Below are 18,916 nucleotides of genomic sequence, written 5' to 3'. Positions count from 1 at the left end.
ATTTTGGATGAATTATCTATAATAATTGGTGAAGCCTAAAAGCTCCTGACTTTGTTTTCAGGTTTGTAGAGCTTCCCAGTCTAAAACATCTTGGACTTTGGTTGGGTCCATACTCAAGCCCTTAGGGAAGATGTGGAATCCCAAGTTATCAATTCCGGCTTGTGGAATTCACACTTGGACAGCTTAGCATAAAACTGGTGGTCCCACAGTTTCCCCAGTACTTGTCTAGATAATTTGACATGTTCTTCCATGGAATTAGGAAAAATAAGGATATAATCTAAGTAAATTAAGACACTCTTATATAACCATAGATGAAAGATTTCATTAACAAATAGCATGAAAACACGTGATGCCCCCTTGAGCTTGAATTGCATTACTTTCCACATTTGAAAGATCCCAGGAGGCAATTGAATGCTGTTTTCCATTTGTTCTCTTTTTTCACACGAATCTGAGGCCTCCTGGAGATCCAGTTTAGTGTAGCCTTGCCCAAATGAGCCAACATGTCTTTAATTATTGCAAGTTTATATTGATTTGAAGTGTAGATAGTATTGAGACTGTGGTAGTCTGTTCGGTCTCATCCCGTCCTGTTTGGGGCAGAATAAAATAGGGGCCTCAATGGGAGATTTAACAATAAATCCTCTGGTTAAATTTTTATTAATAAATTATTCCTCCTCTCTGGTTTAAACATTACATATAGCTTTGGGCTCGGTAGCTTGGCATTTGGCTGTATTTCTATAGCATAGTCTGTTTTTCTGTAGGGTGGTAGTTGGTTTCATTCTTGTTCACTGACACATCAGCAAAATTTTGAGATATTGCTTGCATCTCTCTTGCTACTTCTGTCCCCAATAACTTTTACCCAAGATGGCTCTTGTAGGGTCATCTATTCCACTACGCTAGTGGTTCTCAACTTGTGCGTCCCTAGATGTTTTGGCCTTCAACTCCTAGAAATCCTAACAGCTGGTAAAGTGGCTGGGATTTCTGAAGACCCACAGGTTGAGAACCACTGCACTTTGTTGTTGTTTATTGATTCGGTTGCTTCCAACTCTTTGTGACCTCATGGACCAGCCCACACCAGAGCTCCCGGTTGGCTGTCTCCACCCCCAGCTCCTTCAAGGTCAAGCTAGTCACTTCAAGGATAACATCCATCCATCTTGCCCTTGGTCAGCCTCTCTTCCTTTTTCCTTCCTTTTTCTCCAGCATCATTATCTTCTCCAAACTTTCCTGCCTTCTCATGATGTGGCCAAAGTACTTCATCTTTGCCTCTAATACCCTCCCCTCCAGTGAGCAGCCAGGCATTATTTCCTGGAGTATGGACTGGTTGGATCTTCTTGCAGTCCAAGGCACTCTCAGAAATTTCCTCCAACACCACAGTTCAAAAGCATCTATCTTCCTTCGCTCAGTCTTGCTTATGGTCCAGCTCTCGCATCCTTAGGTTACTACGGGAAATACCATTGCTTTAACTATGCATACCTTCATTGCCAGTGTGATGTCTCTACACTTCACTATTTTATCGAGTTTGGTCATTGCTTTCCGAAGAAGAAGTAAACATCTTCTGATTTCCTGGCTGTAGTCTGCAACTGCAGTAATCTTTGTACCTAGAAATACTGTGGCTGTGGCGCAGGCTGGATAGCAAGCCAGCTGCAACAAATCACTCTGACCAAGATGTCATGAGTTCGAGGCCAGCCCGTGCCTGCGTCTTGTCTCTGTCCTATGTTGTGGCATTGAATGTTTGCCTTTATGTGTGCAATGTGATCCGCCCTGTGTCCCCTTCAGGGTGAGAAGGGCGGAATATAAATGCTGTAAATAAATAAATAATAAATACAAAGTCTGTCACTGCCTCCACGTTTTCTCCCTCTATTTGCCAGTTATCAATCAGTCTGGTTGCCATAATCTTGGTTTTCTTGAGGTTTAACTGCAACCCAGCTTTTTCACTTTCGTCTTTCACCTTGGTTATAAGGCTCCTCAGCTCCTTCTCGCTTTCAGACATCAAAGTAATATCATCTGTATATCAAAGGTTGTTTCTTCCCGCAATTTTAACTCCAGCCTTGGATTCATCAAGGCCCACACATCGCATGATGTGTTCTGCATACTAGATGAATAGGTCTGGTCAAAGTATACAGCCCTTCCATAAGCCCCAATCTTGAACCAATCTTGAATTCTAGGAGTTACAGGCCAAAACACCTGGAGACCCATAGGTTGAGAACCACTGCACTACGCAGAACCAAATACATCAAGACACTGCATGATGGCTTTAGATTTCTGACCAGTGAGACTCAGACCTGTAAAAAAAAGCTTTTGAATACCCCTTTCTTTCTCCTTCTCCTCTTCCATCTCTTCTTCTTTAAAGGTTCAGAATTTTGTTAACTTAAAATGCATTCCTTCATGCAAGATCTGAACCATAGGATCTATCTACACTGCAGAATTAATGCAGCTTGACACCACTGCAATGGCCATGGCTCATTGTGTGGAATCATGGGCACGAGCACTCTTTAGCATAGCAGGCGAAAGATCTTGTAAAACTACAATTCCTATGATTCCGTAGCACTGAATCATGTCATTAATTTTACTGTGTTGAATCACCACAAGCTGCAAGTCAAACCCTTTACTGAGACCACAGAAAACAAAGGTAAAATTGCTGTAGGCAAAACTACTTTTGGAAAACAGTCACAATAGTTTTGATATGTAGAAGTCGAAGACTCTGATGCAATAGCCTTTAATCACAAGACATTTGTTGGGTTTTTTTTCTTTTGCTTTTCTGAATAATAAAAAGACCACCCCTGTGCTATTCTTTTATCACCTCTTCTAATTCCTCATCTAGTCAGTGAAAAGAACAGAAATGATACTAAATTATTGTGTGACTAAGTCAGTGGTGGGATTTTAATAGTTCTTCCACATTTCAATCTGTTTATGTGAGCTGTTTTTTCCAGATATAAAATCCTATCGCTTTTTTTATCCTGCCTTTTAAAAGCTAAAAATAAACTAAAGGCAACAGCTTTGTTCAGAGATAATCGTCCTCTGCCTTAAAAGCATAAGATTGTGAAACAATGTTCTGCCTATGCACGGAACCTCTCCCTCTATACCTCTCAGTATACTTTGCAGTGCATCCTTAATCCAAGAAATCTAGTCTTAAATAAGCCATCATTTTCCAATATGTACAAACTGGGTAACCAGATTTGGGACAAGGCAGGCACCCTGTTCAATCATTCTGCAACTGAATAAACATATGTAGAAGTGATTTGCTAGCTGTGCTTGTTTGATTACAACTTCTATCACTTTTTTCATTAAAAATTGACTTTGTGAAGAGCCTCTTTTATGGGGCCATGCTGTTTTGCCGGTAGTTGCTGGTGAAAAGGAAGGTGTGTGGGGCGGCACATAGTGCCCCATGTGCCCTCCCTCCTTCTCCCATCACATGGTGGGAACAGGTCAAGGTGCATTTACACCCTTTCCCTATCATATGGGAAAAAGGGCAGCAATACGCATTGCCTCGTCACCCTTTCTCCACATCATATGGGAAAATTGAGAGGAAAGTGTGGGTAGCTCCAGCTGAGGTACCCAAAAAACACCTTCCTCTTTGTGTTGTCAAAGGCTTTCATGGCCGGGATCACAGGGTTGTTGTATGTCTTTCGGGCTGTGTGGCCATGTTCCAGAAGTATTCTCTCCTGACGTTTCGCCCACATCTATGGCAGGCATCCTCAGAGGTTGTGAGGTATGGATAAACTAAGTAAGGAAAGGAAAGAATATATATCTGTGTAGAGTCCAGGGTGTGGCAAGAGTCCTTTGTCACTGGGAAGCCAGCATTAATGTTTCAGTTAATCACCCTAATTAGCATTGGAAAGGTTTTTGTCTCTTGCCTGGGGGCATCTTTTGTTCAGTCATTAGCTGTTCTCTGCCCTCAGAGTGTTGGTTCTCATCTACTGTTTTGATTTTAGAGTTTTTTAATACTGGTAGCCAGATTTTGTTCATTTTCATGGTTTCTTCCTTTCTATTGAAGTTGTCCACATGCTTGTGGATTTCAATGGCTTCTCTGTGTAGTCTGACATGATAGTTGTTGGAATGGTCCAGCATTTCTGTGTTCTCAAATAATATACTGTGTCCAGGCTGGTTCATCAAGTGCTCTGCTATGGCTGATTTCTCTGGTTGAATTAGTCTGCAGTGCCTTTCATGTTCTTTGACTCTTGTTTGGGTGCTGCGTTTGGGTCCCTATGTAGACTTGTCCACAGCTGCATGGTATACAGTAGACTCCTGCAGAGGAGAGAGGATCCCTCTTGTCCTTTGCTGACTGTAACATTTGTTGGATTTTCTTTGTGGGTCTGTAGATAGTTTGTAGGTTGTGCTTCTTTATCAGTTTGCATATGCGGTCAGTGGTTCCATACATCAAGGGATGCTCAGCAGGCCCCATCAAGAAATGGAAGAATGGGGTGAAAAAAGCACGTGTGAAAATTTCCAAAGTCTGCAATCTAGTTCCATCAGAAGCAGGCTGTGTGTGTGTTTGTGTGTATAAGCTGTTAATAGGGCATTCAAGACCAAGGGTGCATCTATTTATGTCTGCCAACCTAGCAGTTCGAAAACATGCCAATGTGAGTAGATCAATAGGTACCGCTCCGGTGGGAAGGTAACGGCGCTTCATGCAGTCATGCCGGCCACATGACCTTGGAGATGTCTATGGACAACGCCGGCTCTTCGGCTTAGAAATGGAGATGAGCACCAACCCCCAGAGTCGGTCACGACTGGACTTAACATCAGGGGAAACCTTTATCTTTTTACCTATATTTATGTGAGGGGAAAGAAACTTTTATGTAGGAAATAAATGGAGGAAATAAGTGAAATTTCAGGGCATTATTTACTAAAGTGCAGTCAACAAAGTTCCTGGATTAAGCAGGAAGAGCCTGTGTACGGTAGTTCTAGATAGCTGCCCATTCTCCTGCCATGAACAGATATTCTGAATAATTTATTTTGTCTATAATATGGCTATGCAGACACTTACTTGAAAGTGAAACCCATCAAAGTGGATGAACAAACATATGCTTAACATGAGATTGCAAATCTGCCCACCAATTTTAAAATTACATTTGGATAGTTTATAAAGTGACGTGCAAAATTATCATTTCTTTCTTTATATGTTGAATAATTCAGGACCTCCTTATCTTGATCGTTGCATTGTGGCCTCAGTAACGTATATACTCAGTAACGTAAAACTGGGAAAACTTACTGACTCGAGTATAAGACGAGGGTGGGAAATGCAACAGCTACGGGTCAAATTCAGAAATAAAAATAGATATTAATAAAATTGCATTATTTGAGGCATCAGTAGGTTAAATGTTTTTGAATATTTATATAAAACTGTAATTTAAGATAATAATAAGACTTTAATAAGATAAGACTTCCAACTCTAATATTATAATAATAACATATAATATTGATAATATTATTATTATAATGGAATACAATATTATACTACTAATAATACAATATAATATCTATTATATATTAAATGTAATATTACTAATAATATTACCATATAATGATATAGTACAATATAGTAATTTAATGCTTATATTGTGCTATGCTAATAATATATTGTATGTTCATTTGATTTGTAAGCCGCTCTAAGTCCCCTTCGGGGTGAGAAGAGCGGGATATAAATGTAGTAAATAGATAAATAATAAGTAAATAAAATAAACTCTGAATACCTATATACTCAAGTATAAGCTGACCTGAATAGAAGCCGGCCAGGACCCTCACTCGAGTATAAGCCGAGCAGGGCCATAGCCAGAAAAATATTTTGGGGAGGGTTTTGAAAATTTGGGGGGGGGGGTTGAACCCCTACCTCCCTGCCCCCCGGCTATGGACCTATCAATATCTGCTTGAGATAGTGCCTGGAGGTACTCTTAATTTTTTTGCTTCTCATAGACTTAGTATGGGGATTTGGTTAACCAGTTAAAATTCATGAATAAAACAGTTTTTTTTAACTGAAATTTCGGGGGGGGGGGGGTTGAACCCCTCAAACCCCCCCTGGCTATAGGCCTGAAGCCGAGGGGAGATTTTTCAGCCCTAAAAAAGGGCTGAAAAACTAGGCTTATACTCGAGTATATACAGTATTTTTTTTCAGGATAGAATGCAACTTCCAGCATTGTGCATCTGTATTGGTCAAATTAAGATTGCACACCAACTCTATATTGCTGTTCCCTAAACCTACCAGTATCAATTATAATGTCAAATTGTATTCTTCTACTAGAAACAAAGTGAATGGAAAGCAAAGAATTTGTTTCCCAAAAGATTAAAATTCTTGTGATTCCATTCTCACTCCATTAAAAAAAACCCATGTTTATCTTCAAGATATTGAAAGAAAGATAGCCTACATTTTTACTTACATAGGCATAAAAAGTTACCCATTTAGATTGCATTCCTAAAAGAGAGGGGGGCTGAAAGAAGGAATACCCCAATATCAGAGCCTCAAGACATGTTTAAGGGCTCTGGTCAGCAGTTGAGATGTCTCTATAGAGCCAATTGCTACTGACTCCTCATCCCTGCAGTTTTCTGAGGGGAAAAACACATTCTCATTGTAAGAAATGGGCAAGAACTTGGTCGGATGTGTTCTGATTAATGTTTATTTTCATCTCAAGGGCATGGCTAGGGCTCAAAGGCCCGGAAATCCTGGAAAACCAGATCCAGGTCTTCACACACTTTATCTACCTTCATACCACTCGGGCTCTAGGGAGAGGTGAGTAACAAATAATAAATTATTATTATCATTGTTATTACTCATAAACCATATTCCCTCTCCAAAGTTAGTGTTCTAACTCTATGGTGACTGGGGGGGGGGGGGGGGGGCAATATTAAGGCTTGTCAAAAATCTCTTGGGAGTTGGAAGATACATTGCATCTTAAGCCCCCCCCCCCCCCAAATGACTTCCTCGAACATAGTTCTGCCGATTAAAGTCATAAGCAGATAAGTGAGATATAATTTATTGACAGATGTTTCCTGTGCAGTAAGGCTAATCTCATTAAACAAAGAGTTTATGGATAGCAGCCATATCTAGTTGTTATAGAGACACAGTAAAAGCCTATGTTAAGTAAATTGTTTGGCTTATCTATCCACATTCTCTCGGCAGAATATACGCACCCCCCATATTGTCCCTTCAGCAGTAAAAGCAATCATGACCAAAAGCAGAATCATGTTCAACCTCTTTTATTACTTCTAAGGAACTATAAAACTACTAATGTGGCCAGTTAATGTAGTACTTATTAGAAACTGTCATTGAAAACCCATCTGTGCTCACCAATAGAGCTGATGATGCACCTAGTAATTCAGGAACTGAAAATAAAAAATGCTGAAGTTGATTTTGCTGAGTGCATATATTGTTATAATATGAAATACTTGAATACAGAGCTTAAAACCATGCTGAATATCTTGGGTTAAGTGTATACATACAATTTATTTATTTATTTATTTATAGTATTTATATTCCGCCCTTCTCACCCCGAAGGGGACTCAGGGCGGATCACATTACACATATAAGGCAAACATTCAATGCCTTGACATAGAACAAAGACAAAGGCAAACGCAGGCTCCGAGCTGGCCTCGAACTCATGACCTCTTGGTCAGAGTGATTGGACTTAGCTGACTCCAGCTGGCTGCCCTCCAGCTTGCGCCACAGCCCGGGTAAGTCTACAATGTTATGGACACTTGTTTATATACTGGTGGTGGTGTGTAGATTTGCTGTGATATAAATTCTACTGAAATTGATAGAAATAAGATAACTGGATGAATACATGGGGTAGGATGCTAAAAACTATTAGAAGTCAACGATTCAGCTGAAGGTAGGGGGATCATACCCCAAAGTACCTTTATCACTATCACCACACACACACATACATAAAACTTTTGCTGGATAGGAGTGTAGATGTTAAAATATTTTTATGATGAAATCATACATTTTATCCTAAATGTGCAATGTATCCTGTTATATACAACAAAATTGCAATTGACTCAAAGTAATTGCATTTGTTAAAATTACTGCAATTTTTTTTTAAAAAAATACAATCGCATAAAACTTCCTTTAGAAAAAGGGGATTAAATCTAAGAGCTAATTTCTGTAAACAGATGAAGGTGTTTAGGCATTTATGCTCAAGTTCATTTATGAATTTCAATGGCTTTATTATGTTGTCTTAGAATAGATTGAAATTATTGATTCTGTCATGCATTTCATTACTCACACAGTAATATTCTTTTAGAAGAATATTTACCTTTACTGAAAGAATTAAAGGTTCACATTATTTATCATTATTGCATTATGAAGTTGTATATTTATACTTTAAAGAATCCAATAACAGTAAACATTAGGCTTGTGCATTTGATGTGGAAGTACCCATGATTCAAAACTCTGTTAGGATGTTTAGCACTTTTGAAGTGAGTTCTGATACACCTGCTTGCTGACCCCCCCCCCCCCCCGCCAATAATAAGAATTTGAATCAAAAGAAGTCTTTGATTCTTAAGCCTCAAATGTGTTTGGATGTAGCTGTGACCTAAAATCCATGAATAAGTCATAACGTTCTGAAATTTGGTGAGCTAGCAGTGGTAGCTGCTAGTATGTTCTCTTCACTTCACTTCACTTTATTTCTTAATTAGTCACTCTCCACCAGAGTGCTCCGAGCGACTTACAATTTAAAATATCATTCCACAATATAAAAACATTTAATATAAAAACATTCAACATAGAAACATTCAACCTAAAAACATTCAACAGTGACTATTTGGCAAATTAGATCTGATTTACTTAAATGCACAACCAAACAGCCAAGTCTTGAGCACTTTTACAAAAGGTCGCGACTCCGACATTGCTCTAACATATGGAGGCAATGAGTTCCACAGAATTGGAGCATAGATCGAGAAGGCTCTACACCTTGTAGCTTCCAGGTGCACCTCCCTAGGGCCCGGTACGTATAGGAGATTTTCCTGGGAGGATCGAGGTGACCACTGATGGAAAAAAGGAATGAGGCAGTCCCTAAGATATAATAGTCCTTGGCCTTTTCGAGCTCTAAATGTCAGGATCAGTATCTTGTAAGAGATCCGATGTTCTATTGGTAGCCAATGCAGTTGTTTCAGAATCAGTGTAATATGGGATCTTATAGATGTTCTGTTCTGTTGTCATTTGGGGGAGGGGTCTGTGTGCCAAGTTTGGTCTAGATATGTTATTGGCAGGAGTTACAGTGCCTTCTGAAAGTTGCAAGCATACAAACATGCAAACACTGACTTTTATTGTATAGATAGCTGATAGATAGATAGATTAATAGATAGAATATAGATGTTGTGTGTGCCTTTGTTGTTGTGTGCCTTTGTTTCATGGAGTTTTCTTAGCAATACATGTTCAGAGGAGTTTTCCTCTGAGGTTAAGAGAATGAGACTTGCCAATGGGTTTCCATAGTTGGATGAGGATTTGAACTGTGGTCTCAGAGTTGTAAACCAGTGCTCAAACCATTATACCAAGCAGATTTTCTTCAACATATTAACCTAGCCAATACTGTGACTCCATGATATGTGAGAAGCACATGGGATCAAATCAAATTAGAAGCTTAATCCATACATAGTGTTACATTGAAGGAGCAGGCTGTAGATGCATATGAAAAGCCGTGTGTTTTGAATCTGTCTTGTGATCTTGTTCTATCATAATGTTATTGATTAATGTGGTGTCTACTGGTATTCCCAAAGCCAAGATTCTGATTGAACTGGTGATGTTTTGTATTGATGAGCCTCCAAGTAGGTGGATCACATCCCATACTTTCTGTTTGTATAAACCAAAACAATACATAGACAGAGTCTAATTTAATTACACAGCAGATTGCTATGCTGTTGAGGAAAATCACAAGCAATTTTGTTGCCAAGCTTGAGACTTTGTGCCAAAAGAGCTCACAATCTAGGACAAGACAATACATTTTGTCCACTTCTTATGAGAAGAAAGAAGATTAACAAGGGGAGAACAGAGACAAAAAAAACCCATTAAAGATAAAAAGAGTACTTAAATTTCCTGTAGACCCTGGGATATTTTTCAATCTCTGTCTGTATGCACATTGAACTTTCAGCTGCTCCACTATGAGAATTGATTATCTCCCCTCCAACAAAAGATATGTAGATTTGTGAAATCACTTGGCTTCCAATAACATTCCTCAAACGTTTTGTTCAAGAAAAAACGTGTGTTGGCATTTCATTTTCAGTGAAAATGAGTAACAGTCAGGAGAAAATTATCATGTAGTCTGAAGGCATTAAAAATGGTCAAGCACATAACAACCCTCAATTAAGTTCATCAGAAGGAAAACCACACAATGGACTCAATATAATTGCTGTGAAACTTCTTTAAATAAATAATATGATTTACATGTATCTTCACATACCTACCCATCAGTTTTCAATTGACTTGTTCTTTTTTTACTAACAATATTAACTATTAATAATTTTTCAAATATTTAATCAGAAAGAGCACTGCAGTACTCGTTTGCATTTTGGTTTGGATGAAACCTCTCTGCTGGCTTACATTAAAACAGGACTTCTCTTTTGTGACAACTGAAGTTTTGCATAGTCTTTATAATTAGACCATTAGCTTCCCTATTTTTATCGATCTGAATGTCATAGATCGATTGTCTATTTATTTATTTATTTACAGCATTTATATTCCGCCCTTCTCACCCCGAAGAGGACTCAGGGCGGATCACATTACACATATAGGCAAACATTCAATGCCTTTTAACATAGAACAAAGACAAGACAAACATAGGCTCCAAGCGGGCCTCGAACTCATGACCTCCTGTCAGAGTGATTCATTGCAGCTGCTCTCCAGCCTGCGCCACAGCCCGAGCCTGTCTACAGTCTAATGAAATGAAATGTAAACCAATGATGATTACAGGTAGCAGTGGAATGCAGCCTCAGCTTAAGTCTTGATCAGCTACACTTTAAGTGAATGCAGCTTTTACTGGCTTTTTTTTTTTTGCATGATGAGGTGTTCACACTTCAGCAATCAGCCTCCCACTTACTGTAAATAGTAAAACCATCCTGTAGTCAATTATCATCAAGGGGGGAAAGGGGAAATGAAACCGCAAATATTAAAATCTTCCGGGGAGGCCCTACTCTCAGTCCCACCACAGTCACAGGCATGATTGGTAGAAACGAAAGAGAGGGCCTTCTCAGCGATCACTCCTCGGCTATGGAACTCTCTCTCTGGTGAGATTAGATCAGCCTCCTTCCTCCTGACCTTCAGAAAGATGGTAAAAACTTCACTGTGGGACCAATCCTTTGAGACAGTGCAATAAGGCAACAATAGAAAACTTCACCCTGCTGACTGGATTTGGTATGGCTGATTCGAGATGGTTTTATACAATTCATTTTAAAGTGGAGATAACTGATTTTAGTGTTTATGTATTTATAGTTTATGTTCCGGCATTGAATGTTTGCCGTATATATATGTTGTGCTCTGCCCTGACTCCCCTTCCAGAATATAAATGCTTTAAATAAATGAATAATAAATTTCCTGAGAGTCAGTGTGATGTGGTGGTTTGGGCACCTCTGGATGCAAATCTTAATTCATGCTCAGGAATGGAAATCTATATGTGATTTTATGTATTGCACATGCTCAGACTCAGAAAATCCCATAATAGGGTCATCTTAAGATCACCATAAGTCAGAAGTGACTTGAAGGTATCCAAGAACAACAAACCATTTCTCATATATTTCTGCCCATATCCAAAACGGATAAGTTACATTGAAACTTCACAGTTTAATGTTTGAGGAGAGGGACAATGTATCTCCTTCTGAAGCCCTCTGTGGTGAGATACCATCAGAGAAAGACCATGCCCTCTGATACTAATATGTTTCCAGTTGAACCACGCAATGGATTTTTGTTATCCAACAATTCTTTGGCAAATCAGGCTTGGTCCCTCTTCTCCCTATCTCCAGCTACTTCATATGGAATAAAATACTCTTTGTCTAGTATTTGCCACATCATTTTTACTACTGGGCAAAAGCAGCCAATGGCGACTCTGCTCTCAGGACCTTGGTGGAAACTATAGCCCAAGTAGGCAGGAAACACTTTGCAATGTTGAATAATTAATTACAATAGCATTGTATAATATTATAATTTTATCCTGGTGGAGAGCACATGTCAAGGACAGAACGCCACAAGATTCAAAGTAACAGAGTTTATTAGATTACAGAACTCAAAAATGCCCGTAAAACACAAGGGCCAGGCAGTTTTTGCCTTTAGGAGCAAAAAGGGGCAAAAGTAAATGTTCAAAAGATAAACCGGATTAAACCGGAGTTTAATCCGGGTAAAAACAAACTGCTTGCTTCAGCCTGGGTATAAACGAAACGAAAGCCAAGGAACAAAAGATACAAAGAATGCAACTAATTGGCAGCAGATTCCTCTCTGCTGCCAACACTGTGCTTAGAGTAACTTGCGTCGCTCCCCCACACACACAGCAGACAGGATCTCCGACACGAGTAAATCAGCCAAGGATTGTAGCAGTTGAGTAGACCAGTTCCGTTCCGTAGATCAAAGCCAGAAGCAGACGTTTGTAGTTTTTCCAAGTCCAAGAAGGGGGGGAAGACAAGCCGTGGTCAGTTCAGTCCGAGTTCTCAAAGCAGGAGATGGCGTCCGTCAAGAAGACGACGGAAGGTCAAGCTAATAAGAATAAGCACAGGTTTGCACAAACAAATGCCCACACAATCCCTCCCGCCGTCTGACCCTGGATTCCAATCAACTTACGTCACAGCACAGGAAAGCACACAAGTCTTCAGGGAAGCGTCCCACACACACACGGATCCCAAGCGTTTGCCCAGATTACCTTGCCCAACGCAATTTGCAATTGCTCTCAAGCCCCATTTTATGCCAGTTACAAATCTTCATCACTGTCAGCTGTCCTCCTTAACCCGGGCGTTTCCTCATCACTTTCCTCGTCAGAGCTGGAACACCTCTGACTACGCCCAACAGCATCTCCAGCTGTGGATCCCGTCCCATCCCTCCAGCTAAACCATGGGTCTAATCCTGAAGGTCCCCATTCATCTTCTGTCCCATCATGGCCAGTGGCACCCACTTCCTCCCTTACCCGAGTCCAATCCATCTCATCCTCCTCTGAGCTAACCAGCCCCTCCTCCATTCTCTCCGTAAACCCTTCGAAAGACTCCTCGTCAGATGGTGCTGCAAATATGTCTCGCAGTCTTTTTCTCTCTCGCTCCTCGAGAGTATCTGACTCTCGAGGAGTCTTACGCCCACGTCTGTCAGTAACAGAGCCATGAGGCTCAATCATAACACTATCCCCTCTCACAAAGGCCTCCTCCCCCGATGGCGGAGAAGTGGCAGTGATACCCTCCGCTATAGCACCACGACGACTAGAGGTATCAAGTTTCAACAGCGAACGATGAAAGACTGGATGGACCTTTAAACTAGACGGTAAACGCAAACGAAACGCAACAGAAGAAATCTTTTTAACGATAGGAAAGGGACCCAAATACCGAGGCGCAAACTTTCCCCCAGCCTGTTTAATATGTTTGGAAGATAACCACACCAAATCCCCTTCTTCCAACTCCTCCCCTGCCTGCCTGTGGCGGTCAGCCTGAGTCTTCTGCGTTGCCTTAGCTTCCAACAGTAAGCGACGGGCAACATCATGCAATGCAGCCATTTCCGAAGAGCGGTACACAGGGTCCGAAGAGACCACATTGGTCGACGGCGCCACACCTCCCCGTGGGTGAAAACCATAAGTTAGCTCAAATGGCGTATGCTGACTAGACGTGTGCACCGCATTGTTGTAAGCAAATTCCGCCACCGGTAACCACTTTACCCAAGCCGTGGGTTGATCTAAACAAAAACAACGCAGATACTGCTCTAAGAGCCCATTAACCCGTTCCGACTGTCCATCCGTTTGCGGATGGAAAGCTGAAGACACGTTTAACTTAGTCCCCAAACACTCATGGAAGTGTTTCCAAAAGCGTGACACAAATTGCGGAGCCCTATCTGAAATAATCACCTCGGGTGCTCCGTGCAAACGATAGATGTGCTTTGTAAATAGTAAGGCCAACGTAGGGGCCGCCGGAATGGTTGAACAAGGAATAAAATGAGCCAGTTTACTAAATAAATCCACCACCACCCAAATACAAGTATAACCCCCAGACTTAGGCAAATCTGAAATAAAATCCATGGAAATGATTTGCCATGGCCTCTCCGGAACAGGTAAAGACGATAACAACCCTCTAGGGCGCCCAACAGGCGTCTTACTCTGCTGACAAACGGCGCAGCTGTCACAAAAGCGCAGAATGTCTTGCCGCATCTTTGGCCACCAGTAGCTCCTGGTGATAAGCTGTACGGTCTTGAACCTGCCAAAGTGCCCAGCCATGGGTTCGTCATGGTGGGCTCTAATCACCTCCAACCTGAGGGTCCCTACTGGTACGTAAACCTGCCCCCTACGCACCAATACCCCGTCTTGATCCTGGAGATGCGGCAGTATGGTACGGTTACCTGCAGAGAGCAGCATCAGTTGCTCCTGAGTCCACACATCATCCTTCTGAGCCTCAAGGATCTGGTCATGTAACCCAAGCTCATTATCTACAACACACAGAGAGGCAGTAGGCAAGATGGTCTGACATACTACCTGCTCATTGGTCTTAAATTCCGGCTTGCGGGATAAAGCATCGGCCCGCAAGTTTGCCTTCCCCTCCACGAACTGCACCTTGAAGTTAAACCTGGAGAAAAACAAAGCCCAGCGGATTTGACGCTGGTTTAACTTCTTTGCTGTTTGCAAGTGCTCTAAGTTCTTGTGATCAGATCTGACCACGATCTGGTGCCGTGCCCCTTCAAGCCAGTGCCGCCACACCTCAAACGCCACCTTAATCGCCAACAACTCCTTCTCCCATATGGTATAGTTCTGCTCGAAGGGTGTTAGTTGCCGCGAGTAAAATCCACAGGGACGCAAGGTCCCTGAGGAATCCTTCTGAGACAATACAGCCCCCAACGCGTAGCTAGAAGCGTCCGCTTCTACCACGAACGGTCTGTCAACATCAGGATGGGTTAGTATGTTGTCCGATTGAAAACTAGACTTTAGTTGTAGAAACGCCTCGTGAGCTTCCCGCCCCCACACAAATGGCTGTTTCTTGCGCAGAAGCTGCGTCAAAGGTACCGTGAGCTTTGCAAAATTCGGAATAAACTCCCGGTAGTAATTAGCGAAACCCAAGAACCTTTGTACATCCTTCTTAGTCTTCAGCTCCTGCCATGAGTTGACGGCGTCAACCTTATGTGGGTCCATTTTAAGTTCCCTACCTGACACTACATGACCTAGGAACTCCACTTCAGGCACATGAAAGACGCACTTGGAAGCCTTGGCGAAAAGCCCATTAGCCCGCAGTCGGTGCAGAACCTGCTTGACATGTTGACGATGTTCTTTCTCGTCCTTAGAAAAAATCAAGATATCATCCAAATAAATCACTAAAAATTGGTCAATTAGGTCCCTGAACACATCGTTCATGAACCTCTGGAATACCGCAGGAGCATTACAAAGCCCAAAAGGCATGACTCGGAACTCGTGGCATCCGAAACACGTGTTAAATGCCGTCTTCCATTCATCCCCTTCCCGTATACGGATTAAGTTATAGGCCCCCCGCAGGTCAAGCTTGGTAAAGACCTTAGCCCCTTGCACCCTTGATAACAGTTCCGAGATTAAAGGGAGCGGGTACCTATCCCGAATGGTGTATTTGTTTAGGATCCGATAGTCACAGACCAGCCTAAGTTCCCCAGTCTTTTTGGCTACAAAGAATACTGGTGCCGCAGTTGGAGAACTAGATGGGCGAATAAACCCCTTGGCTAAATTTTCATCTAGAAACTCCCGCAAAGCTTGCCTTTCCGGTACAGTCAAGGCATACAGCCTCCCTGCTGGCAGTTTCGCACCTTCTGCCAACTTGATGGCGCAATCATATGGCCTGTGCGGTGGTAATTTGTCCGCTTCTCTTTTACAAAATACATCAGAGAACTCCCCATACTCAGCAGGCACTCCCTCCATATCAGAATGAGTAACATTTAGAGTGCAACAATCCTGCCTCTTTAAGATCACTTTACGTGTTGCCCAATCTACTTGTGGGTTTACTACAGCTAGCCAATCCATCCCCAAGATCACATCATATCTAGGCAAGCTCGTAATATCCCACACAAACGTTCCCGTTACTCCCTGCACCTCCCACGTTACTGCTGAGGTTTCATGGTTAACCACCCCAGTCTCCAGCAGTCTCCCATCTGCTCCTTCCACCCACACGTCGCATGCCTTGCGCACTCTAGGAATGCCATGCTTCTTAGCAAACTCAATATCTACATAGGAGACCGTAGCCCCTGAGTCCAGCAGTGCCAAAGTAGAAACAAGTTCCCTTCCCCCAACAGATAATGTAATGGGTACGAAAACATGCTTCCTCCCCTCAGTTGACTGCTTGAGGAGCCCTAGTGCGTTGGACTCACGTCGCACTAGGGCTGGCCTTTTCCCGAAAGCTGGGAAGGTTTCACATTACAATTTTTGGCAAAATGCCCAGCATTCCCACAGTACAAACACAAGCCCAGCTGCCTCCTACGGCTCTTTTCCTCTGTAGACAGCTTTTTAAAGACCCCAAGCTCCATGGGCTCTTCCCCCATCACCACAGGTGCCCTAGTTACATGCATGGGTGGCGCACACATTGCTTTTGAGTGTTTACGAGCCTCGAACCTTGCGTCTAAACGCAGCACCTTAGCTACTAAGGCGTCCCAGCTTTCAGCCGGCTCCAAGCGTGCTAATTCATCCTGGAGCATATCACTTAACCCGGCAGTGAATAAAAGCATGAATGCATTTTCCCCCCAATCCAGCTGGTGGCGATACAGGTTAAACTTATTTAAGTAATCCAAAACAGTCCCCTTTCCCTGTTTCAACCGATACAGAGCCCACCCAGCGTTCTCCGTGCGGAGAGGATCCCCAAAAGTATCAGTTAACAACTTTTTGAAATTATTCAAATTGTCCTTGACTGGGTCATTTCCCAAAATTAAATTAGTGGCCCATTGTCCTGCGGGACCGGTCAACAAACTCAAAATAAAGGCCACCTTGCTAGTGTCTGTAGGAAAAGCATGAGCACTGAGCTGAGAAAAATAAAGCTCCACTTGTGCCAAAAAGGTTGGCAACTTGCACCTGGTTCCGTCAAAGCGTTCAGGAGTCAAAACATGTCCTTTCACAGCCTGAGCTGTTTGGCTAACGGTAAAAGCCGTTTGCAATTGGTCTACTTTGGCCCTTAACTCATCCATCGTCTTCCTGACGGGTTTATTGCTGCAATAAACTTTTTATGGGCGTTGGGCAATCTGTCAAGGACAGAACGCCACAAGATTCAAAGTAACAGAGTTTATTAGATTACAGAACTCAAAAATGCCCGTAAAACACAAGGGCCAGGCAGTTTTTGCCTTTAGGAGCAAAAAGGGGCAAAAGTAAATGTTCAAAAGATAAACCGGATTAAACCGGAGTTTAATCCGGGTAAAAACAAACTGCTTGCTTCAGCCTGGGTATAAACGAAACGAAAGCCAAGGAACAAAAGATACAAAGAATGCAACTAATTGGCAGCAGATTCCTCTCTGCTGCCAACACTGTGCTTAGAGTAACTTGCGTCGCTCCCCCACACACACAGCAGACAGGATCTCCGACACGAGTAAATCAGCCAAGGATTGTAGCAGTTGAGTAGACCAGTTCCGTTCCGTAGATCAAAGCCAGAAGCAGACGTTTGTAGTTTTTCCAAGTCCAAGAAGGGGGGGAAGACAAGCCGTGGTCAGTTCAGTCCGAGTTCTCAAAGCAGGAGATGGCGTCCGTCAAGAAGACGACGGAAGGTCAAGCTAATAAGAATAAGCACAGGTTTGCACAAACAAATGCCCACACAATCCCTCCCGCCGTCTGACCCTGGATTCCAATCAACTTACGTCACAGCACAGGAAAGCACACAAGTCTTCAGGGAAGCGTCCCACACACACACGGATCCCAAGCGTTTGCCCAGATTACCTTGCCCAACGCAATTTGCAATTGCTCTCAAGCCCCATTTTATGCCAGTTACAAATCTTCATCACTGTCAGCTGTCCTCCTTAACCCGGGCGTTTCCTCATCACTTTCCTCGTCAGAGCTGGAACACCTCTGACTACGCCCAACAGCATCTCCAGCTGTGGATCCCGTCCCATCCCTCCAGCTAAACCATGGGTCTAATCCTGAAGGTCCCCATTCATCTTCTGTCCCATCATGGCCAGTGGCACCCACTTCCTCCCTTACCCGAGTCCAATCCATCTCATCCTCCTCTGAGCTAACCAGCCCCTCCTCCATTCTCTCCGTAAACCCTTCGAAAGACTCCTCGTCAGATGGTGCTGCAAATATGTCTCGCAGTCTTTTTCTCTCTCGCTCCTCGAGAGTATCTGACTCTCGAGGAGTCTTACGCCCACGTCTGTCAGTAACAGAGCCATGAGGCTCAATCATAACAGCACATCCATACAAATGTTTTGGATTTTTATTTATTCTGAAAGTTATTTCTGTAACACCACTTCCAAGACAATAAAAAATTAAAACAACTTAAAACAATACAAAGACAAAAACATGTTTGCAAAACCAATAAAATACTTTTTAAATCTCCTAGAAGCAGTCTAAAACAATGTTAAATTTGAGACGCTTTGCAAAAAATGTCAGAAAGGCTTTGGGGGTTTGCCCGAAAAATATTTTTTTTCCTTCTTTTGCAAAATACAAATTTTAGAAGAAAATAAAAAAATCAGCACCCCAAAAAGCATGTTTTCTTGCTTCTGTTGTTATTCATAAAAAGTATTAATCTTTTCTTCTTCATTTTCTCATGTGACCCTTCTACACTGACACTACGGAAACTTGAAACCAGTTTGGGAGGAATCAGGTTCACTGCA

General features: G+C 42.2%; 1 protein-coding gene across 3 annotated transcripts in view; it reads left to right on the top strand.

Moving 5' to 3' along the window:
* The window catches only part of sema3c (semaphorin 3C), a 308,538-nt gene that overhangs the window by 50,403 nt on the left and 239,219 nt on the right, over positions 1 to 18,916 (top strand). For all 3 annotated transcript variants that reach the window (XM_062981734.1, XM_008111511.3, XM_062981736.1), the window contains exon 2: positions 6,624 to 6,721. The gene's annotated coding sequence lies outside the window, so the exon portion shown is untranslated. The remainder of the gene's footprint in view (positions 1 to 6,623; positions 6,722 to 18,916) is intronic.

This window comes from Anolis carolinensis, chromosome 5, assembly GCF_035594765.1.
Source record: "Anolis carolinensis isolate JA03-04 chromosome 5, rAnoCar3.1.pri, whole genome shotgun sequence".
Taxonomy (NCBI): domain Eukaryota; kingdom Metazoa; phylum Chordata; class Lepidosauria; order Squamata; family Dactyloidae; genus Anolis; species Anolis carolinensis.
Note: the sequence above shows the minus strand (reverse complement) of the source record. Positions and strands in the feature narration are given on the sequence as shown.